The sequence below is a fragment of the Elaeis guineensis genome, chromosome 4 (genome assembly GCF_000442705.2).
Source record: "Elaeis guineensis isolate ETL-2024a chromosome 4, EG11, whole genome shotgun sequence".
Lineage (NCBI taxonomy): Eukaryota > Viridiplantae > Streptophyta > Magnoliopsida > Arecales > Arecaceae > Elaeis > Elaeis guineensis.
The window spans coordinates 61,048,474-61,069,596 of NC_025996.2; the positions used below are offsets into that span (position 1 = coordinate 61,048,474).

Sequence of the window (21,123 nt, forward strand, 5' to 3'; positions counted from 1 at the left end):
TACTAGAAGCCTTGTCCTTTCATATCTCTTGCATGCACAAACCAGTATCTACCTTAAACTGTAGTAAATTATGACTATATGCAAAATGCAGCTGGTTAATAGACATCTTTTCCGATGTTGGATATCTTCTAGACTGCAGTCATGAAGTGGTTCCAATGACTTATCACATGAGTTCTTATTAGTTTTTGTTCTGGTCATTTGCTACTCCTATAAGTTCTCTTTCTATTTCAATTAATAAACTATCTGATTAATTGCCCTCGCCACTTCTTTCATGCCCCTGCTAAGTCTTCATTTTACCTTAGCATCACCATAAACAAGAAGCTTGAGGTCCATTTATGTACTTCCATCCTAGGTTGATGGGATGGATTTTTATGTTAGAATTGTCATCGACTGATAATCATGATAACCTGATTCAACTGATTATCATGATATATTGATTACCATGTGACACTAACTTTCCACAGTGTGCCCCATTGTAACTGTATATGGCAAAGAATAAACTCAAAGTTGCTTATGATTGGTGAAGTGCAGTAAGTGTTATAAATCAAAGATAAGAAAGCAAAAGAAAATTATTTGTTCTCTCTATAGAAACCTGTGGTGTTTATATGCAAGAAAATGGAAATAAATTGCTTTTCAAGGACTTACAGCATTAGTAAATATTAGCAGGTTGTCTTAGTGGTTCAGCTTTTATAAATTGTAGTGAAAGAGAACAAGTCTGTGCTATCACTCTCAGCTTACATAGGAAGCCTTGTAGATTTTAGAATATGTGTGGTAGACATATTTAATCTTTAGTTGTCAAATTTGAAAGAAAAATATAATATTATTGATGGCATTCTTTGCTTTTTCCAGAATGAATTGCCATGTAAGGTGTTACTTGTGAAATAACCTTGGCACTCATGTCTTTAGGATGTTGAAACCCAGTCCATCATGCGCCTTGCATATACTAGTGTAGTTTTTTGCATGTGTACAACAAACTATAGATTCTTTACGAAGACAGCCAAGGAAGAATTTATGTTTTCTTCCAAAATCACTTAGTAGATCGTATTTGATGGTTGTAGGTCCTCACTAAAACTATTTAGTCTGTCCATAAGTTCTTCAATATGTTCAAGAAGAATAACGTTTCATCTTTATAATGAGATCCATGTTGTAATATAATTCCTCTTAAATAAAATTTTGCTCCCATTACAAATAATTTTCTATCTCTATAAATACTATTTTGTGGAATATCATTACTTTTGAAAGCAAATCAGATGGCTCCTTGCACATGCCAACAAAATCATATACTCGTTCATGGGAAGCATTAACTAAAAGAAACAACAATTGGATCATACACTTTGGTGCCAACATGGATTGAAAAGGTAGGCTATATCATCCAGTTGTAGAAATTTTAAGATGTGCAGAGTAATATAGTTGTGATATCAAAAAATAAATAAATAGATATACGTGGCTTGTTGGTGATCTGGTACCAATTGTTGCGGCAAAAGAAAGAAAAAATAAAAGAACACAATCAAATACGTGGATCAGCCCAAGGCTTACCTCCACGAGACACGCAAGCTTCACTATGAAAGAAGATAACAAGTACAAGAGGAGATCACACACTCTCAACTCTCATACACAAACCTCTCTCTCAACAAGAAGCATCCACTCTCAGAAAAGCTCTCACAAAATCCCCTGAAGAGACCCTCTCGTAGGCCTACCATGTCAGGGTCCTCGACATCTTGGACGCTTTTTGTAATGCTCTCGACCACTACATCATACCGCAGTCTCTGCCCCTAGACCCACGGCCACTCCCATGGCCATTATAGGACACTCTCGATTGGTTTACCTACTGCTCACGTCAAGCCGCTCTCGATTGGTCTACCTGCTACTCACGCCAAGCCGCTCCTCAACCGTTCTTTGCCGCTACTGTTGATGTTCTAGGTGCTTTAGCCGCTCACGATCTCTCTCAGACCCTCGTTGAGATGCGTTAAGACGTGCTAAGATATGCACGATCTCTTTGAAATGCTCCCTCTCCATAGTCCATCAGGCCTATTTTATAGAGCCAAAATCCACTCCAGATCAAAATCACAGCCCTAATCGAACTTCAGAAACATCCTGGCTGTCTGATCGCTTTCGCACACTTTTTTGGCTGCCCGATCGCGCAATACAACCCCCGGATCAGCTCCCAATCATTGGATCATGACCGCATGCATTCTTAGCCATTGGATCATGCAAAACTGTGCCATACACCATGATTTTTAGCTCTGGACTGCGGTGGTCCACAGAGGTCGCGTGGATCGCGACTTCCCACATGGTCCATGGTGGACCGTACCAAATACCGGCACCGCACGTGCAGGCCCTGCATGCACAATCTCACACACGTTTGGGCAGCATGCTGGCCCAGCATGCTGTAGGCCCCCTGGGCTGCATGCTGTAGGCTTCGCTTGGCCGCATTTTCGGGCTCCTCACGTTGTGCGCTGCGTGCTAGACTTCTCCGCATCTGAGTTTTTCTCCTGTGGTCAAATTCAAGGCACCAAAATCCCAACAATCTCCACCTCGACTCGATATTCGGCTTTCATTTCTTTCTTTTTGCCGCTTTCTTTTTGCCGCAACAAATGGTACCAGATCTCCGATATGGCTAAGCTTTGCTATTCAGACCTAAGTATGGATTCAAAACTATGTTGGCTTCACAATTTAGTTCATTAAGATGAATTTATATGAATAAATATGAATGCAGATGTAGGGTGACATTGTCGTTTATCAGGATATGAGGGAAGTAATGATTAGCCTAAGATGCTGTTGAATACTCTGATAAGGTGTTACCTCTGTTTAGATTGATATGGAAGATGAAAGATCACCATACTAAAAGGATGAAGAGGAGAAAATAGATTGAAATAAAGGAGAAAAAATAAAGAGTAAATGAACAAGAAAATATAGAAGGGCTGACATTTTTGTTGTCGCTGCAAGAAAAAAAGGAAAGGGAATTCAAAAAAAAAAAGGATAGAATGAAGGAACAAATGAGCAAGCAAAACAAAGGAGGGAAAAGGAAAGGAAAGCAAAGATCATAATAAAAATAAAATGAAACAAGATGAGAAATTAGAAGAAAGATTTATGAATTTCTATACTAGCTAAGGTTTTATATCCTAGTCCAAGACTTGGTTCAGTTGGAGATCAGAGATGGTACTTTCTTGATAGTTGGGATATGTTGGCATCCCAGTAATTCACTAGGATGCTAATTTTTTTATTTTATGTTCTTTACTTTTTCTAATGTTTGTTTTTAGGTTTAGAGGGCTTTTTGGGGTTTCTTGTCATAAGGTGTTAAAAGAAATTTGATGTGAATCCAGATTTTTGGGAAGTTACCTTGGAAAATCTATGAAAAATGAAACTCTTAGGATCCGAAGGGTTGAATCACGTGTTTCCACTCTTGAAGGACTCTTCTAGTCGTATGTACAATTAGGATAGAAAGCACATAAAGATATCCACTGTTCAAGTGCTTTGATGCAAGAATAAGATAAAAGAGAGTGTCCTTTGGTGTCTCTCCCTCTTTTGAGAAATTTTAGATGTTTTGTCTCTATTGGAGTCTTTTCACGTGAATTCTTTCTAAAAGGAGAATTCTTTTTGAAAGGAGAATTCAGCTTTGATCACTTCGTAAAGTAGTTGATGGCAACGATGAGGAGCTTCCTTTGTCCGATCGCCTATGAGAAGGGATCGAGGATGTCAATTCTCCATTGGACATTTGGTTAGGGTACAAAGATCGATGTGAGCTTGGCTAAAGGCCACATTGAATGTTGGCATAACTTTGACACTAGTCACACCTTATAACGAGCTCAACAGTATCTTGCTGCAAGGTAGGCCAATAGTATCCCCGTCGGAGTACAAGATACGCATGGTGATTTGATCTTTTGAAAACCCATTTTTTGAAAAAAATCATTTTTGGGGGCTTACACGTTACACACGGAAGATTGGATTGTCTGAATCTTGTAGGCAGCAATCTGCTTTCAAGTGATTCCCATAGATTCCTTCATATACCTTCCGAAGAGTATAGTCATCTTTAGAGGATTGAAGGCATTTGAGAAGAGAAAGTGAGTATGACCTTTTATACAACTTTTCTTTGAGGAGGACATACCAAGGGGCTTGCTACTTGATCCTCCGAGCTTCCACGGGGTTTGGAGGGAGGACGCCGCTAGTGAGATAACTCACAAGTGGTCCATCCAGCTAAATTCATAGTCAACCTACATGACTGTGGATGATTCTTCAATACTGGGCCTTTCTAGTGCTCAAAGAGAACCTTTTGACTGAGGTCGGTGTCTCTCGAGGTTGCTAGTCGGGACAGCATATCTGTTCGGGCATTTTCAATTCTCAAAATCTATTGAACTTTGAATTTCTTGAAAACCAAGGACAACTCCTTGATTCTTTGCTGATACTTGATCATGTTTTGCTCTCGAGCTTTATTCTCTCCTTGAACATGACTAGTGACCAATTGGGAGTCAGTGAAGACCCTGAGTTGTTCCACCTTAAGCCCTTTGGCAAATATTAAGGCCGATAATTAGAGCCTCATACTCGGCTGTATTATTAGAGGCGTAGATATTGAACCACAGTGTGCAAGGATTTAGGTCACAACGAGACGTCCCGGGACATCGGGATGAGGTACCATCCCATGTGTCAGATAGGGCTATCCGCTGGCATTCTAGCATCCCGATTAAGATATCTTGGACATCCTCTGTCCCAAATATCGGGATCGGACAGGACAGCGGCATATTCTATTTCATGAAAAAATCGGGACAGTTCCTTCCTATGGGATTTAAGGCCTTGGTAGTGTGTATTCAATCACAACCCTATCTAGACTGGTAAGAGTGAGCTCAGCTCTGTTGTCTTGAGAATTGGAGACTCCATCGATGTATAACATCAACTGGGGCCTGTCGACCTTGTCTTCAAATGCCTCCGAGGTTATTTCCTCCTTAGGAATGATGTTCTCAGCAATAAAGTCTGCAAGAATTTGAGCTTTTATTGCAGATCAAGGCTGGTATTCAACATCGAACTCACTAAGCTCGATTGCCCATTTCGCAATTCATCCAAAGGTGTTGGGTCTTTGCACTATGACTTTCAGTGGTTGGTTGGTCAATACCACCACTGAATGGGCCTGGAAGTAAGATTGGAGTCATTGAGCTGAGGTGATAAGAGCGAGGATAGTCATTTCCGATCTGGAGTACCTGGACTCAGCATCTCGTGTTGGGTTCGGGTTGCGCAGCGGAATATAGATTTCAAAATTTTACATGCATCATCTTATGAAATCATTTGCCAACCCAAACCCAATCCCAGTGATCCCTTGTAGATTAGCTATCAAACAATATAAAGTATAAATTAGGTTAGCCAATTATTTTGAATCAAAATGTTATCTGATTCGGTTCAGTCTCCACAAGGCACCCAAGTGTGTGTTCTCCAATAGTGATCCACGCGGGAGCTCAATCAAGGATCTTCCCAATCAGCAATTTGCTGCTATTCTTCTAAAGAATCCTAGCCTTTGATTTTCTTCTTGGATTAAATCCCATGGCCTCACTTTTCTCAAAAGATTTGCCACAAAAACTCTTCCTTTTCTGGACCCCCAACTCTTGGAAACCCAACTCTTAGAAAAGTAGAATTTGCTTTTCTTTCTTCTCCCTATCAAGCCACCCAACACTTGAACCTTCCTCCTATTCTCACAACCCTCTCTTGGATTATCTGCCTAGCTTGGCTTGCTTGCCATGCTTGGAAAACAACCCAGAGCGCCTCCCTTTTATAGAGATCTTTGGTGCAAGAAAATGTCCGATGTTTTCTTTCAAGGGGCGTGGAAATAAAGAGGATTATGGTGCGTTAAAAACCAGGAGTAATCAGCATTATTTGGAGCCAATGAATATGAGGCATTAGACCTTAGAATAGACGTGAAACAACATGTTTGGCCAACTAATATGCCTATTAAGGCATTTAATCTGGGGCGTTAGGAAGTGATTAACCAAGAGAAGGACTCTTCCTTCGATTGTGCCAACCCAGAAGAAACCACCATGCCCTCCCTCTTTCTTGTGAAATAACTTCCACATTAGGAAGTTTAGGGTGCTAGGACTCTAGGAGGCATGAGTCACCTTTGACCCAGTCAAAGTTTGATTCCATCCAAACACCTTAGCACCTGATATCATCTCTCTTGGCGCATGAATACTTGGCGCAAGGAATAAAAGGTGTGGAGATATTTTTGACTTGGTTAATAGAAGGAAATCTGATGGCACCCCAATATTTCTCTCCCTTTAACGTGAGATCTTATCTTTTGGGTGAGAGAAAAAATAGGCACCCTAATATTAATCTGGCGTACAACTCTTTGACACCTTGGGTTTGACCAATCCAAAGAGATTAAGTCAAACTTAATTGGGAACTTAGGTTAATCCATGTGCTAGCATGTTGATTAAATCCATTAGGATTTCAAATAAATCCATATTTATTTATTTAAGATCTAATCTCTTATGTGTGTGACCCATTGGGTTCCACACCTAGCAGCAGTGGACTCGAGCTAACCCAATCGAACTAGATCAAGCCCAATTACATCAATCAATTAGAACTTCTAATTGATTCATGAATTAAACTCTTTTAATTCATGCAAATCCATAAGTCAAGATTGATGTCTAATGACGTGTCATGACTATCCAGAAGATGTAGAATTTTGATGACAATACCAAAATATTCTTCAATCGTAAGTTATCATGTAATTTAATCCTTCGATCACATAACATCCGGATAAATTATGGGTATGGAATTACGTCAAGCTTAAACATCTATCTTTATGTATCTCGATATCCAATGATGATGATTCGATTGATGAAATATTAGAAACTTTCTAATTTTCATCTTGCTTTGGCCAAAACTTCTTGAGTCATCATCTTATGAGATCACATAGGATGTTCTCTCCTTTTACAACAAGTAATCGATTTTTTGTTGATCACTCACAACCTTCATGCACACTTCATCATGTCCAGAATATTCCATATATCTCAGAGAGTCATGTTAGGACATGAACCAAAATATAGATCCATATACACAAGATACTATGATAAATCTTAGATCTAAGGATCATTTGCACCACTCTCACTAGAGAACTATCTATTGACATGCTTGTAAGGCTCCATCAGATATTCTCTCTATAGATCAATTCAGTAAACTCATTTTCTAATGAGCACTTACATCTTTATACTAGTATCACTACACAAGTGATTGTGAGATCAATCACCTTCTCTATTGAGCATATATAGAAATATACCAGTCTTACAATATAATTGATCTCTGACTCAATGATCTTATAACTGAAAATATTTTAGATTGAGACTATCAAGATTTCAGATCTCACTAGTATGATCTCATCATGGCCCTAAAACAATTATCCTAATCTATGGGTTCATTATAATCTAAGTCAAACAATTAGATGCAATAAATGATGAAACAAAATGTCTATTTTATTAACAATTAATAATATCATGTACATGAGTAGGAAGATAATATAAAGAATAATTCTATTGTATCACTTATGCGATTGGCTTGTAGGGTACTATTCTTTTAATCTCTCACTTGCACTAAAGCCAATCGCCCTTGTACTTGATTCCCATGCAATCAAGATTGCGATCAAACTACTGCTATGACAAGGCCTTAGTGAATGGGTATACTATATTGTTCTTGATATCTACGCGCTCAATGATCACATCTTATCTTTCGATAATTTTTTGGATAAGATGGAACCTCCTCAAGATGTGCTTGGATTTCTGATATGACCTCGGCTCCTTTGCTTGAGCAACAGTCTCAATGTTATCACAATAAAGTGGCACAGGGTGTTGAATCTCAAAAATGACACCCAATTTGGAGATGAATTTTTTCATCCAAACCGCTTTTTTAGTAGCCTCACTCATAATGTACTCTGCCTCAGTAATTGAGTCAGCCATAGTCTGTTGTTTGAAATTTTTCCAACTCACCACTCCTCTTGTTTAGGATAAATATATATTTCGAGATGGATATGCTATCATTGGATCATATTGAAAGTTAGAATCTATATAACCTTTTGGTTTTAAATCTGAACCACCATAAATGAGAAAAACATCTCTAATTCTTTCCAAGTATTTGAGAATGCTCTTCACTGCTTTCCAATGATCCTCTCCTAGATCCATCTAAAATCTGCTTACAATACCCAAAGCATAAGCCACATCAGACTTGATAGATAGCATAGCATACATTATCGATCCTACAGCCGAAGCATAAGGAATAGAACTCATTCTATTTCTCTCTTCAGGTATCTTGGGAGACATCTTCTTAGAGAGATGTATGTCATGACTCATAAGTAAGTAACCTCTTTTACACCCATCCATGTTGAACCTCTTCCGTTGGAAGATGAGTGAATATCATAATGAGTCAAGATTATGAATACTATAGTAAGTTTGACCTAAGAATTTCAAGATCAGATATCATGACTATTATGGTCAGAATATCATGACTATTATGGTCATAAATATCATAGCTATTATAGCAGTGATTATTATAGATTCCAGAGTCAAATTTATCCAATTGTTAGATATAATTGTTTAGCTTCCATATGTGTGTGGATACAATTGTAAAGCTACTATAGTAGCTATTCCATTTTAGTCTATTTAAAGAGCTGTATTCATGAAGTTGATTAATGAGAAATAAAAATATTATCTTTTATGATTTTTTTTCATATGGTATTAGAGCCAGGTTACCCTAACCGTGCGCCACGATAGCCACCGGCCACTTTAAGAAAAATGCCCAGCCACCGTCGGCCAGGGCTGGAACATCACCAGTCGCCACCGACCAGGGTTAAAAAATCCTCTGCTGCCGCTGTTTAGACCTGCTATAGGTCCTGCCGCCGTTCAGACCTGCTATAGGTCCTGCCGCCATTCAGACCTGCTACAAGTCTTGCCGCCATTGACAAGCCCTGAAAGAGACTCCCTTGCCGTTGGCTAGCCGCTGTCCAGTCTCTATCGATTCCTATTCTGTTACTGATCATCTTTGATCTATTTTTTTCTGTTGCAATCAAATCTTGATTCAGCAATATTTCTTGATTTAAGATGGTGAAGACAGCGATGACGAGATCAATCAGAGACAAAGGAGACTCCTCATCCGGAGCCACAACAGAGAGGAGTAATATTGTCATCGACACACCTCCCGAGGCAGATTATTCTGCTGGATCTGCTCTTCCAATTACCATTCACACAAAATTGAATGGTATAAATTATGTGGAATGGTTGCAATCGGTTAAGTTGGCCGTGAAAGGTCGAGCCAAGTTTGGATATCTGATGGGTAGTGTCAAAGAGCCCACTGAAATTGATCCCAATTTTCAGACTTGGATGACGGAGAATGCAGTAGTTATGGCATGGCTCCTCAATTCCATGGAGACAACCATTGCTAAGATCTATCTATTTCTCTCAACAGCGAAGAAATCTAGGATGCTGTTAAGGAGACATTCTGATCGAAAAAATTATTTTCAAATCTTGAGTTGAAGTCCAAGCTATGACGATCGACATAGGGAGATCGAGATGTTACCACCTACTACAATGAGATGGTAACACTGTGGCAGGAGTTGGACCCATATCGCATAGTTTAGTTAAAGGATCTCGAGGAATGTGTAAGGTACAAAAAGGGTGAAGATGCTGATAGGGTGTATATGTTCTTAGCTGGTGTGAACCAGGAATTTGATGAGGCAAAGGAGAGAATTTTGAGTCGGAAGCCACTGCCCTCTATTAAGGAAGTGTTCTCTAAAATCTGACTAGAAGAGAGTTGGAGGAAGGTTATGCTTCATTCATCCTCGTCTCGTGTTACTCCTGGAGCTGAAAGTTCAGCCCTTGCAATCCGAAAATCGAAGGCAGAAGGGGAAAAGAAGAAACAGCCATGGTGTGACCATTACAGGAAGCCGGGGCATACTCGGGAGACTTGCTGGCACCTTCACGACAAGCCTCCTAATCAGAAGAAGAAGCCTAATGGGAGAGCTCTTCAAACCACCACTGATAATACTCAGGAGCAATCGATTGAATCTGACTCGGCCAACTTCATGAAGGAACAATTGGAGCAACTGTATCGATTGTTTAAATCTTCACAATTCTCCACCACTCCTTATTCTCTAGCCCACCAAGGTAACTCAATTGTGTCATTTAATACCTCTTTGATTTTCAGAATCCTTGGATTATTGACTCTGGGGCAAAGATCATATGACTAGTTGCTCTCAGTTGTTTTCATCTTATAGTCTCTATGCAGCAATAAAAAAATCAAGGTTGCTGATGGATATTTTTCGACAATTGTCGGGAAGGGTTCGGTCATGGTCTTACCTACACTGACCCTCCATAACGTCCTTCATGTTCCCAAATTATCCTGTAATTTATTTTCCATCAGTAAACTTATCATGATCTAATTATTGTGCTAATTTTCACCATTCTCACTGTGAATTTCAGGATTTGGCAACGGGGAGGATGATTGATATTGCTAGAGAAAGAGAACATTATTTTCTGAAAAATGGATCACGATCTGGTAGACTAGTTCAAGATACTTGTTTAGAGTCTATTTCTTTTTCTACTGATCATGAAATAATATTGTGGCACTATAGATTAGGCCATCCGAGTTTTCACTATTTAAAATATTTGTACCCAAATTTATTTTTGAATAAAGATCCATCTTCATTAATATGTGAAATTTGCATTTTGGCAAAATTACATAGGGTTGTTTTTCCCTCACAACCATATAGGCCAACACAACCTTTTTCATTAGGTGACAGTGATGTGTGGGGACCGTCAAAGATTCCTATAGTTTCAGGAAAAAAATGGTTTGTGTTTTTCATTGATGACCATACTAAAATTAATTGGGTGTACTTATTAAAGAAAAAATCTAAAGTTGCTAAAATTTTAAAATTTTACTCTATGGTTCATACCTAATTTAATAAAAAAATTCAGATTTTTCATAGTGACAATGGCAGAAAATTTTTTAATTCAACTTTAGGGCAATTTTTCTTAGAAAAGGGTATTGTTCATCAAAGTTCTACTAATACCCCACAACAAAATAGGATTGCAAAAAGAAAAAATAGACACCTTTTGGAATTGCTGGAGTCCTTTTTGCAACTAATGTTCCTAACTATCTTTGGGGTGAAGCAATTCTTACAGCTACGCATCTCATTAATCTCATGCCCTCAAAGATTTTGAATTTTAAAACTCCCTTGCTGTTTTCACAAAAAAAAATTTCTAACTCTCAAATACCCTCTGGTCTGCCTATTTGACTGTTTGGTTGTACGGTTTATGTCTATAATTATGACCAAAATTGGGGAAACTTGATCCGAGGCCCATTAAGTGTGTATTTGTGGGATATGCACCTACCCAAAAAGGGTATAAGTACTATGACCCCATTTCGAAATTTTTTTTATAAGAATGGATGTCTCCTTTTTTTTGAATAAACTCCATATTTTAACTCTCATCTTCAGGGGAGAGAGAGAAAGAAGATGTGAGAAATTCTAGCATATTTGAAAATGAATCTATTTTTTTCTTTGTTCCCTATCATGTGGATGTCCCTATACTTACATCCGAGAATGAAATTGTTGCTGAAAGTAAAAATCTAAATCAGCAAAGTAATGTGAAAGTGAAAATTCTGCAACAAACATTGATAAAAATCCTTCAAATATTTTAAATAATGAAGAACTTGAAGGTTCACTTGTAGTCCCACCACATATTCATGATCAGAATGAAAGAGAAGTAAACATAGACGGGCGCTTTGGAAAAGTCTACTTTAGAAAGGATATTCTTCAAGGAGTCTGAGGCTTCTCTTCATAGTCATGGGTTTGAACCGAAGCTGGACCAAGATTTTTCGGATAATTCAAATTCCAATTTTGATTCCAATTCTAATTCTCCAATTGTACCCAATGAATTAAATTTTTCTATTGCTATTTGTAAGGGTATTAGAACATATACCAAGTACCCAATATCCAAATATGTGTCCTATACTAATCTATCACCATCTTTTTCAGCTTTTTCCTCTCACCTTTCTCTTGTGGAGATTCCAACAATTGTGCAAAATGCTGTACGAATTCCAAAGTGGAGGGAAGTCATGTTAGAAGAGATGTGGCACTTGAGAAGAACAAGATATGGGAAGTAGTGGATCTTCCTAGAGGGAAGAAGACAGTGGGATGTAAGTGGGTGTTCACTGTTAAATACAAACTTGATGGCTCTGTTGAAAGATACAAGGTGAGATTAGTGGCAAAGGGGTTTATACAAACCTATGGTACTGACTACATAGAGACCTTTGCACCTGTGGCCAAACTAAACTCTGTTAGGGTGTTGTTCTCATTAGCTGTTAACCTCGATTGGCCATTACAGCAGCTAGACATTAAAAATGTATTCTTGAATGGGATTTGGAAGAGGAAATTTATATGGCTGCACCTCCTGGCTTTGCTACAGAGTTTAGATCTCGAGTTTGTAGACTCAAGAAGTCTTTATATGGCCTTAAACAATCTTCAAGGGCCTGGTTCGACAAATTCACTAGATCGGTGAAGAATCAAGGATATTGCTAAGCACAATGAGACCATACTATGTTCTATAAGCATGGAGAGAGTAAGAAAATTATTGTTCTCATTGTGTATGTGGATGATATCATCCTAACCGGTGATGATGTTGCTGAGATAGAACGATTGAAGAGTAGCTTGGCTAAGGAGTTTGAAATCAAAGACTTGGGGTCGATCAAATATTTTCTTGGAATGGAAGTTGCTCACTCTCAAAAAGGGTTAGTTGTGAATCAGAGGGAGTACATTCTTGATCTCCTCAAAAAAACTGGAATGAGTGGGTGTAGACCTGCGATATTCCCATTGACTCTAATGTCAAATTGGGGGATAGTGAAAAATATGAGACGGTTGACACTTCGAGATATCAGAGACTAATGGGGAAGCTGATTTACTTATCTCACACAAGCCCTGACATTGCATTTGCTATGAGTAAAGTAAGTCAGTTTATGCATTTTCCTTGGAAAGCACATCTTGATGCGGTTTATAGGATTTTGCGGTACTTGAAAAGTTCTCCTGGGAAGGGTTTGTTTTTCTAAAAATATTCTCAGGAAAATATAGAGACTTTTACGGATGCTGATTGGGCAGGTTTTTCAACCGATCGAAAATCCACCAGTGGCTACTGTATTCATGTTTGGGGAAATCTGGTTATTTGGAGGAGCAAGAAGTAGAATGTTGTATTTAGGAGCAGTACTGAAGTCGAATATAGAGCCATAGCAAATGGTGTTTGTGGTTACTTTGGTGCAGCGAATTCTCGATGAATTACATCTTCCCATAAATTTTCCTATAAAGTTGTACTACGATAATAAGACTGCAATCAGTATTGCCCATAATCCAGTTCAGCATGACTGCACCAAATATGTTGATGTTAACCGGCACTTTATCAAGGAGAAGTTTGAAACCAGAGTTATTTGCATGCTGTTTGTTCTCACTTCGCAACAAGCGACTGTCCTCTCATCTTTTCAATTTTTTCATTGGCAAGTTGGGCTTACTTGACATCTACGTGCCAACTTGAGGGGAGTGTTGGAAGATGAGTGAATATCATAATGAGTTGTCAAGATTATGACTACTGTGGTAAGTATGACCTCAAGGATTTTAAGATCAGATATCATGGCTATTATGGTCAGAATATCATGACTATTATGGTCATAAATATCATAGCTATTATGGTAGTGATTATTATAGATTTCAGAGTCAAATTTATCCTATTGTTAGATCCAATTGTTTAGCTTCTATATGTGTATGGATACAATTGTAAAGCTACCATAGTAGCTACTTTATTTTAGTCTATTTAAAGAGTTGTATTCATGAAATTGATTAATGAGAAATAAAAATATTATTTTTTACGGCTATTTTTCCACATCTTCAATACAAGATTCATGTATATAAACTGGGACAAGCCTAGCATCTTTTTAGATCTATCTCTATGGATCTTTTTACCTAGTACATAGGATACTTCACTCAAATCTTTCATGAAAAGCTTTTGTGATAGCCAGGTCTTGACTAATTACAGCATCGAGATATGATTCTCAATGAGTAATATGTCATTTACATACAAAACTAAGAAGATAATGACACTCCTACTTGTCTTCTTGTACACACGATTCATCCATATTTTTGATAAAAAAATATTTTGACTATCTCATCAAAACGGATGTTCCAACTCGATGCCTGCTTTAATCTATAAATAAATTTTTTTAGCTTGCATATTTGATTTACCCGCCCACTAGAGATAAATCCTCTGACTGAGACATGTAGACTTCTTCCTCAAGATATCCATTGAGGAAAGCAGTCTTCACATCCATTTGTTATATTTCGTAATCATAATATGCAGCTATAGCAAGTAAAATCCGAATAGACTTGAGCATGACTACTGGTAAAAAAGTTTCATCATAGTCACATCTTGCCTTTGTCTGAAATCTTTCGCCATTAGTTTGGCCTTATAAGACTCTACTTAGCCATTAGCTTCAATCTTCTTCTTGAAGACCCATTTGCATCCTATTGGGGTCACACCCTCAAGTGCATCAACTAAAGTCCATACTTGATTGGTATACATGAAATCCATCTTGGATTTTATGGCTTCAAGCCATATGTCAGAGTCACTACTCATGACTGCTTCCGAATAGATCATGAGATCATCATTCTCAACGATGTATGGCTCGTTGTCATTCTCAATGACAAATCCATACCCGAGAGATGCATTTCGCACTCTCTCTGATCTTCGAAGAGGATGTATGTGCTATGGTTGTACCTCATCAATGGGTACATCTCATTGAGGATCAACTTGTGGACTATCCACATATTGTTGTGGGATAAATTATGGGTCTTGAACTTTACCAAGTTCAACTGTCCTCCCACTACCTTCTTCTAGGATAAACTCTTTTTTCAAAAAAATGGCATGTCAATTGACAAACACTTTTTGTTCAGTAGGATGGTAGAAGTAGTATTTTATACTCTCCTTAGGATAACCTACAAATATGTATTTGTCTGATCTAGCACTTAGCTCATGTCCTTGAACATTTTTGACATAAGCTAAGCAGCCTCATATCTTAATATGTTTAAGGCTTGGCCTCTTTTCTTTCCATATCTCATACGGAGTACTAGAAACAGACTTAGTGGGTAAATTGTTCAAAATATATATGGCAGTCTTTAGGACATATCCTCAGAAGAAAATTAGAAGGTCTGTGAAGCACAGCATAGACCACACCATATCTAATAAAGTATGATTCTTTCTTTTCGTAATACTATCTAGCTATGGTATATAAAGAGTCCACTCAGAAAGAATTTCATTTTCCTTCAAATGATCAAGAAACTCACTAATTGTATTCATCTCCTCGATTAGATCGATAAGCTTTAATACTTTTACTAGTTTGTTTCTCAACCATTCATTGATACTCCTTGAACTTATCGAAGGCTTCGGATTTGTATTTCATCAAATACATATATCCAAATCTCAAAAAATCATCAATAAATATGATGGAGTAGGAGTATCTTCCTCTGACCTGAGTTGTCATTGGGCCATATACATCCGTATGTACTAGGCTCAATAAGTCACTCATCCTTTCTCTATGTCCAGTAAATGGAGATTTGATTATCTTATCCATGAGACAAGATTCACAAGTTCCATAAGATTCAAAATCATATGGATCAAACAAATTTTCTTTGTAAACCTGTTAATCCTTGACTCATTGATATGACCACGTCGATAGTGCCAAATATATATGACATTTGCATCTTCTCTTTTTCTTTTTATTCATCAACATAAAACATATTATCATTAAGTGACAAGAGTAAAAGACCATTATCCACAAAAGTATTGCCAAAATATGCATTAGAATGATAAATAGAACAATCATTATGCTTTCCATTTATTTCATAACCATATTCAAGCAACAAAGGTACAGAAATAATATTTTTAATTATTTTTAGCATAAAATAACAGTCTAACAACTTTAGTACTTTATCTAAAGGCAACTTTAATAGGTAGGTTCTAACAGCTTTGGCTTTAGTGGACCCTCCACTAGCACCAAACAACTTGAAGTCACCTTCATTCAATTTTCTTATTCCCTACAGTCTTTGCAACGATTTGCATAGGTGTGAACCACATGCAGTATCTAATACTCGAGAATCTAAAGTTGAAGTACTTAATGATAAACTTGTTTGTATCATTTACAAATCTTGAGCAACATTTTCTTCCTCCTGTTGCTTCACAGTCGCAAGGTAAACTTTGCAATTCCTCTTCCAATGCTCATCCTTGTCATAATGGAAATAAGTACCTTTGATGGAGATATTTTTCATCTTTTTATTCTTCGAGATGCTTACCTTAAGGTTTACCTTTTTCTTGGAACCCTTCTTGCCTGCCTTCTTGTTGATCCCATTGACAAGAAGAACAGAAGCCTTTTCTCCCTTCAAATGGCTTTCGGCTGTCTTCAACATATTGAGCAGCTCTGGCAGACTTAAGTTCAGTTTGTTTATATAGTAGTTTATGACAAACTAAGAGAAAGAATCAGCAAGTGATTGCAAGATTAAATCTCGACTCAGCTCACCATCCATCACAAACCCCAATTGACCTAATTGAGTAATCAGATCAATCATCTTTAGGACATGGATCTATATGGAAAAGCCCTCACTCATCTTGGTACGGAATAACTGCTTAGATATCTCATATCTAGCAGCCCTACTCTGTCTCCATACAACTCTTTCAAGTTGAGAAGTACAGATTGAGGGTCCATGTTTTTATGTTGTCTCTATAACTCATTATTCATAGAGGCCAACATGATGCACTTGACAATCATACTGTCATTTTGCCACATCTTATAAGTGGCTCTGTCCTCCTCAGAAGTATCATCCCCAATCGAATCGGGACTAGAAGTATCAAGTATATAGGAGACCTACTAGGTGAGAACGATTCTCAAGTTCCTTAACCAATCTATATAGTTGGGTCCGGTCAGTTTGTTGGCATCAAGTATGCCGTGCAATGATAGTGAAGATGCCATTAGTGTAGTAATAATCTACAATTACCAAGAACAAACTTTAAGCAGATTACTTATGATGACATGCATAATTAGATTAGGTCTTTTGTCTAATTGCGCCTCCCATTAATTTAGCAAATTCTATAGCCCTCAAGTATGGAGATAAGAAACCTTACTCTAAGATTTTTTAGTGGGATTGAGATCCCAATCCCTCCTAAAGGCATTGTGGAGAGCACAACAAGCATCTATGAGTTCAAGGATAGGTAACTCGTACCAATTGTGACTTCTGTAATTCTCACTTATAGTCTTGTGGATAGCACAACAAACTACAATATGTAAATTAAGTTCTACCATTCATTTTCATATAGTTATACCTAAACAATGCTATCCTTGTGGATAGCACAATAAGGCAACACCATTTAGATATACTATAAGCATCTCTATGCACCAAGATAATATTATACCAATCTCCATAACAAGCCTTGTGGATAGCACAACAAGCTAGCTACATATCTCAATATGCCCTGTTGACTTAGTATGAAGGCATGGATAGTGTTCTTAACACTTTGCCATATAACTTAATATAATATTAGATGAGAAACATCTGGTCTCAAGCACATCCTTAACAAGTATACATTGTGAAACTACTATCATGCTTAAAAATATATATCATGTTATTCCAATTGTAATATCATTCATATATCACAATATTGATGCTTGAGTTAATTGTCCAACTCTTAGACCAATTAGATTATGATTTGGACTTAACTCAACTCTTGGTCTAGCCTAATCATAAGACTTGAGTCCATCTTAATTCGAACCCTAACCCAATTAGGATTACATGAATCAAACCCTAATCTAATTAGGTTTGACTTAAGTCAACTCAAACCTTAATCTAATTAGGTTTGACTTGTAACATCTATCTATCATGATTCAATTAATAGCTACTAAATTTTGGTAACATGAAATTTAATCAATCAGAAAATTCATGCATGAATCAAATTTCAGCAATCATTAAATTTTGAAATCAGAAATTTCAGCAACCAAAATTTCAGCCATAACATGTCTAACATATTATGACATTGATCATGGTCAAAACAATTTTGCCTTACACAAATAGATGCTACTAATCCATCAATCATCATAACATATTACAATAATAACATGCATATTTGACTGAATCTAACAAGGTAGGCTCTGATATCACTGTTGGGTTCAAGTTGCGCAGCGGAATATAGATTTCAAAATTTTACATGCATCATCTTATGAAAATATTTGCTAACCCAAACCCAATCCCTGTGATCCCTTGTAGATTAGCAATCAAACAATATAAAGCATAAATTATATTAGCCAATTACCTTGAATCAGAACATTATCTGATTCGGTTTAGTCTCTACAAGGCACCTAAGTGTGTGTCCTCCAACAATGATCCACACAGGAGCTCAATCAAGGATCTTCCCAATCAGCAATTTGCTGCTATTCTTTTGAAGAATCTCAGCCTTTGATTTCCTTCTTGGATCAAATCCAATGGCCTCACTTTTCTCAAAAGATTTGCCATAAAAACTCTTCCTTTTCTGGACCCCCAACTCTTAAAAACCCAACTCTTAGAAAAGCAGAATTTGCTTTTCTTTCTTCTCCCTATCAAGCTGCCCAACACTCGAACCTTCCTCCTATTCTCAAAACCCTCTTTTGGATTATCTGCCTAGCTTGGCTTGCTTGCCTTGCTTGGAAAACAACCCAGAGTGCCTCCCTTTTATAGAGTTCTTGGGTGCAAGAAAATGTTCGACATTTTCTTTCAAGGGGTATGGAAATAAAGAGGATTATGGCTCGCTAAAAACCAAGAGTAATCAGCATTATTTGGCACCAATTAATCTGAGGCATTAGACCTCAGAATAAACATGAAACAATTTTATGTTTGACCAACTAATATGCCTACTAAGGCATTTAATCTGGGGCATTAGGAAGTGATTAACCAAGAGGACTCTTCCTTGCGCCAACCCAGAAGAAACCACCATGCCCTCCCTTCTTTCTCATGAAATAACTTCCATATTAGGAAGTTTAGGGTGGTAGGACTTTAGGAGGTGTGAGTCACCTTTGACCCAGTCAAAGTTTGATTCCATCCAAACATCTTTAGCACTTGATATTATCTCTCTTAGCACAACAACACTTGGCGCAAGGAATAAAAGGAGTGGAGATATTTTTGACTTGGTCAATAGAAGGAAATCTGATGGCACCCTAATATTTCTCTCCTTTTTACATGAGATCTTATCTTTTGGGTGAGAGAAAAAATAGACGCCCCAATATTAATCTGACGCACAACTCTTTGGCACCTTGGGTTTGACCAGTCCAAAGGGATTAAGTCAAACTCAATTGAAAACTTGGGTTAATCCATGTGCTAGCATGTTGATTAAACCCATTAGGATTTCAAATAAATCCATATTTATTGATCCAAGATTTAATCCCTTATGTGTGCGACCCATTGGATTCCACACCTAGCCAGCAGTAGACTCGAGCTAACCCAATCAAACTAGATCAAGTCCAATTGCATCAATCAATTAAAACTCCTAATTGATTGATGAATTAAACTCTTTTAATTCATGCGAGTCTACAAGTCAAGATGACGTCTAGCAACATGTCATGACTACTAAGAAGATGTAGAATTTTGATAAAAATACCAAAATATCCTTCAATGGCAAGTTACCATACAATTCAATCCTTAGATCACACAACATCCCGAATAAGTTATGGGCATGGAATTATGTCAAGCCCAAACATCTGTCCTTATGTATCTCGATCCAATGATGATGACTCGATTGATGAAACATTAGAAACTCTTTCTAATTTTCATCCTGCTTTGGCCAAAGGCTTAGCACTCTTCCATCCATTCAAAATCTTTAGCTTGGCACAAAACTATAAAGAAGGGGAGGCATCTTTCAGCTGACTTCGAGAGGAATCGACTAAGGGTGGCTATTCTCCCTGCGAGGTGCTGCACGTCTTTTTTTTAGGCCAGATGCTTCATTTCGAGGATGCTCGAATCTTCTTTGAGTTCACTTTGATCCCTCACTACATCACCATGAATCCAAGAATTTTTTTGAGGAGACTCTAAAGGTGCACTTTGTGAGATTGAGCTTCATTCGGTGCCGTCTCAGTTCCCTAAAGGCTTCCTCCATGTCGGCTATGTGTCGATTTGCTTTGGTGATCTTTACTAGCATATCGTCCACACACCTCCATATTATGGATTTTTGAACATCTTATTAATGAGGCACTGATATGTTGTATTTGCATATTTTAATCCAAATGGTATTACTTTATAACAATACAAACCTTTGTCAGTGATGAATGCCATCTTTTCCTTATCCTCGAGCACCATCCGGATCTGGTTTTATCTAGAGAAGGCATCCTGAAGCTCGAGAGCTTGTGTTTCAAGGTGGCGTCCACAAGCTGGTCAATCCATGGTAGCAAAAATCTATCCTTTAGGCAAGCTTTGTTGAGATCAGTATAGTTGATATATATCCTCTACTTGCCGTTAGCCTTTTTCACCATCACTATGTTTGCCAGCCAATTGGGGTGCTGAGCTTCTTGAATGAAGCCTGCCACCGGGAGTTTGTCCACCTCCTTATCCACCACCCATTATTGATCAGATGCAAAGCTCTTCTTTTACTAGAACCAATAATGTCCAGAAGCAATGCTTAACCTTTGAACAATGATTTCAGGAGGAATATCTAGTATATCAGACACCAACTAAGCGAAGATGTCAGCATGCGCTTGCAAGAACTATAGCAAGCGGGCCTGTACACCAGCTGACAACTTTGTTCTGACTTAGATCGTCCTAGTTGGGTCCTCTTGGAGCGGCACGGACTTTGGCTACTTAGTTCACCTCAGGCCTCCTTAAGCTCTTCTCGGTGGTCGAGGTTCTTGATTGGTAGAGACTCTATGGGCTTTTGTCCCTTTACCGAAGCCATGAAGCACCACCGGACTAGCATCTGATCCCCTTAGATCTCCTCAACCTTGTTCTTCGATGGGAACCTCACCAAAAGATGGTTAGTGGATACCATCATCCGGAGCACGTTGAGCCTGGGCTGACCGATAATAGTGCCATAGACGGATGGAACTCAGACCACC

The 21,123-nt window shown here is 38.0% G+C and overlaps 1 protein-coding gene across 6 annotated transcripts in view; it reads left to right on the top strand.

Moving 5' to 3' along the window:
- Positions 1-21,123, top strand: part of LOC105042761 (uncharacterized) — a 45,338-nt gene that overhangs the window by 7,656 nt on the left and 16,559 nt on the right. The window contains exon 4 of one of the 6 annotated variants that reach the window (XR_012140481.1): positions 10,446-10,521. The exons of the other annotated variants lie outside the window; for them this stretch is intronic. The gene's annotated coding sequence lies outside the window, so the exon portion shown is untranslated. Of the gene's footprint in view, positions 1-10,445; positions 10,522-21,123 lie in introns of those variants that run through there. 6 annotated transcript variants of the gene reach the window in all.